We start from the raw sequence: 4,132 nt of genomic DNA on the forward strand, positions 1-4,132 counted from the left end.
TGCATGGCTTTTAATAGGAAACACTCGGGAAGTACCTCTATGGGTTTCCCTTACATAAATAAGAGCTAGCGCCTGGATTATACATTATTAGTATCTTTATATTTTTCCTTTGATATTTAAAAATATGTAAATCATAATATAAGAGCTTGTTTTGTACCAGGCACTTTTTAATTTTTTTACAGTATTAGAGAGCAAGAATAGTATTTTGAGGAATAAGGTGCACCTGACCCAAGCAATGGTGTTCTCCATTGTTCGTATGCTTGTCAGGCACTATTCTTAACTCGTGATGCAAATTAACCAGTTTGCGTCATCCCTCTACCATAAGAGTATTATGAGGGTTTAGAACTATTACCTCCACTTTACAAATTATATACACAAAGTGCTGAAAGTAAGTGGTAGAACCAGGATTCAAGCCCAGGTAGTTAGTATGGCTGTAGATCAAGCTGTGCTAAAGCAGGGTAACCCTTGTGCATCTAGCTGAATGCCTTTATTTTACATTGTCTGGCAATCTGAGGCCCTTTTTCTTTCACCTATTCATCAGATATAATATTCATTACTTAGCTACTCTGAACTAATCTAGTTAATGAATATTAACACTCCGCTGAGTGTTGTAGGACAAACTTAAATCAGAGACATTCATTCAGGTACCTAATAACCACATGCCCTGCTCTGTGCCAGGCCCTACGCTTGAAGGAGGGTTTACAGAGCTCAATTATTCATTTAGATGTCCTAGAGATTATGCAAGACACTAGGTAAAGAGATAAATGATAAATAAACGGCAGTCTATTTTTGAGTTGCTTAGAGAGAGAGTAAAGGGGAGGGTGTGATTAAGTAGTAATTACAGTATAATGGAAGAAGCACTGTCACAGATGTGTTTCCTGAGAACTAAGGGAACAGCAGGATGGGCAATTAAGGTGCCCGGGAGAGGTCTGGAAAACCTCACCGAAGCAGTGACTTTTTTTTTTTAGCAGACAAAGAGAAGGGGAAACCATTCAAAATGGAGACCCATGTGCAAAGACTTGGAGATATAAAAGCCTGGCTAGTTTAGGGAATCTGAAATGCCTTGATGTATCCGGGGCAGCGGTTGGCAAACCTTTTCTGTAAAGGGCCATACAAGAAACAGTGTAGGCCATACAGTCTTCGTCACAGATGCCCAACTCTGCCTTGGTAGTACTAAATCAGCCACAGACAACACCCAAATGAGTGAGCGTAGCTCTCTTTCAATACAACTTTACTCACAAATCCAAGCAGTCATCCACATTTGAGCCGTGGCCACAGTTTTCTGATCCCTAGAGTGGGAGGAAGTGGGCAAGAGTGGCTGAAAATGTGAGTGAGATGTTAGTCTACTCACCAGTTATCAGACACCTTGAATGGCAGGCCAAGAAGTTGGGCTTTATTCTGTAGGTGATTTGGAGCCATGGAAGATTTCAAGAGCCCTCTCTCCCTCTCTCGGCTCCTCCCTTGACTTCTCCTGGGCTCCCTCTCCTCCCCTGTTTCCCTTTCCCCGTGTCCTCCTTCCTTTGCCCCTCTCTCCATGTGGACCACCAAGCAGGGCTGAGGGGAGAGCTCAAACGCAGTCCCCCCACTACCACAAATTATGCAGTCAAGTTTCCCACATTTGGGGAAATCGCAGGGGCCAGCACATCCGGAGTGCAATGGATAAGCCTCGCCCTGGGAAAACCACCTTCGTGATCATGGTATCTCCCCTGCCAGTTTCCGGTTGATGTAGCAACCATTTCAGGAGGTAGCATGTGATCAAGAACCAGAAATAGTATTGAAGGAAGAAGTTCAGCCTGCACGTAAGGCCCTGGCAGACACAAGGCTACAGGAATGGATGGTGTACCAGTTGAAATGCTTTAACAAATGGATGCCATGTTGGAAGCCCTCATCTGTGCCAGGTGATGGTTGAACATCAAGCAGCTCTTTGGAGTAGAGTGACTCTGCATATTCCTTTTATCTTTCCCTTATGTTTGCTGCATCATTAAATTTTCTCTGTCAAAAAAAAAAAAGATTTCAAGCATGTGGTTGACACAATTAGATAGATACTTTATAAAGGTCATTCTAGTGACTAGTAGATGAAAGTAGATGTGCAGACATGAGTGGGAAATGACTGTCCTGTCCCTGCCCTCTTAGAATAGCTCGCATCTCATTGAGCACAGATACTTCATTTCATGTCCCAGCAGTCTGTATAAATGACATCCAGAGCTGTTGTGACTAAAATACAGGTTCTTCTAGATCAGTGTTTCCCAAAATAGACTATCCACCCCTCCAGGGGTGCTACAAAAGGCCCCTGATGTGGTCTATAGTACAGAAGTTTTTAATTGCCACTGGGGCACTGGGTAATTCTTTTTTTCTGAAAAGAGAGGTACTCCAAATAAGTTTGGGAAGCTATGTTCTGATGTTCAGGTGGTGTCCAGAAGCTGCTCAGACCTGGGGCATGTGATTTGTGGGTAAAAATGCTGTGCCTGTAGAGATATGTGGGGGCAGTGTGTTTTACGTTAAGACCATAGAAGGTGCATGAGCAAGCTTAAAAAGGAGAGGGAAGTAATGGGAGAATCTAGAATTTTATGGGAGAATCTAGAAAACGTGCCCAGATCCAGATGCCCAAGATGCTCAGTCCCTCCTCTGGCTTTACGTCAGAGGATGGAGCTGGCAGACCCATTTTGTGGGGATTCTGGTGAGGAGGTGTCTCCCCTCTTCTCTGCTCCCACCCACACCCCTTTGCTAGTGCTTGACGCTTCGGATGGGGTTGCATGCTTTGTGCCACTTCCAGGGAGATCACTTTTCTGAGCTCAGAGAGCTAAATATACTAGCGACAGCTGGCCCCTGGCTCTTCAGAGAGCGGCTTGAGCCGCAGCTCCAGCCAGTGCTTGGTGGTAAGGCAAGCATTTTAGAAAGTCTTCGTAGACCTTCCTGAGGGAGGAGCTGTTTATTCTGAGTCTGAAACAATAAGTTCTTGTTGTGAGAGTCAAAAGCTATCTTTTGTATACGTTATTTGTTACTTTTAATCTTTATCTCAAACCAGACTTTAGCTATTAGCTGTATTTGAGATAGAGTTCAGAATAAGATGGGGTTGTACTTGCCTTAGTGTATTGGATAAGGAAGTTCCAGTTCAGTACAATGCTCTTCTCTGCAATGTTTAAGTTCAGGTAACTGGAACCTCCTTTAGGGGAGCAGGGGTTGTGATTTGGTAGAAGAAACAGACACAAACTAAGAAAAATAGGTGTGCATTCAACATAAATATGTTATGATTATTCCAATTATATTTTTGAGCTCAGATACTAAAGCATATCTGATATGATTCTACTGACTTAATATTAAATGAAGTCAATTGAAATCATTTTATTTAACAGTTTATCCAATAAGCTATAAGTTAGGAAAGTGTATCATTTTCAAAATACCAAGAACATGAAGTAACAGAAAATAATAATATCTGGTTAAACCTGAAGAAAAACAAAGACAGGTAGATGTACGAGGGGTATGCTCCCAAAACCTGGAGTTTGGCTCCCTCAAAGCTATGTATTTAATTTTGTTTTACAAAACAACCTTATCATCATCAAAGTACTCTCCTTTACATTTAATACATTTGCCAAATCTGTGATTCCATTCCTGGAAACATTTTTCATACTCATCTGTTTGGCTGGCTGATAGCACCTCCCTTGTTTTTTTCTTCACCTCTTCTACGTTGTCAAATCATTGTCCTTTCATGTCCCTCTTCATTTGTGGAAAAAAAAAGAAGTCTCATGGAGCAAGGTCAGGCAAGTCAGGTGCATGGGGCAAGAAGGGCATGCTGTTTTTGCCAAAAACTAGTTCACTGAGATGGCTGTGTGAGCAGGTGCATTGTTGTGGTGGCAAAACCAGTCCTCTGTCTGCCACTGTAGGCAATCTTTTCAGAACCTCTAACTAGAAAGTTTGATGAACAGTCTGAGCTGGTGGAACTAACGCTAAATTCAATAACCCCCTCACATCAAAAAAACAAATGAGCATCATCTTGATCTTTGATTTCACTTGAGCTCTTTTTGGATCAGGTGATGATGGCATTTTCCACTGGCCAGGTTGATGTTTGGTTTCAGGGTCGTAAGCCTAGCACCATGTCTTGGCACCAGTAATGACATTGGGAAAGAGTTTGGGC

At 42.4% G+C, this 4,132-nt stretch overlaps 1 protein-coding gene and 1 non-coding gene across 10 annotated transcripts in view; one reads left to right on the forward strand and one right to left on the reverse strand.

Annotated features, from left to right (window-relative positions):
- The window catches only part of STIM1 (stromal interaction molecule 1), a 213,685-nt gene that overhangs the window by 141,750 nt on the left and 67,803 nt on the right, over nt 1-4,132 (forward strand). The window lies entirely within an intron of this gene.
- Nucleotides 1,557-1,716, reverse strand: LOC115870514. The gene has a single exon (XR_004046748.1). It is a non-coding gene; the product is annotated as a U1 spliceosomal RNA (small nuclear RNA).

The sequence above is a fragment of the Echinops telfairi genome, unplaced genomic scaffold (assembly GCF_000313985.2).
Source record: "Echinops telfairi isolate 266 unplaced genomic scaffold, ASM31398v2 ScPeMD7_1713;HRSCAF=2227, whole genome shotgun sequence".
Lineage (NCBI taxonomy): Eukaryota > Metazoa > Chordata > Mammalia > Afrosoricida > Tenrecidae > Echinops > Echinops telfairi.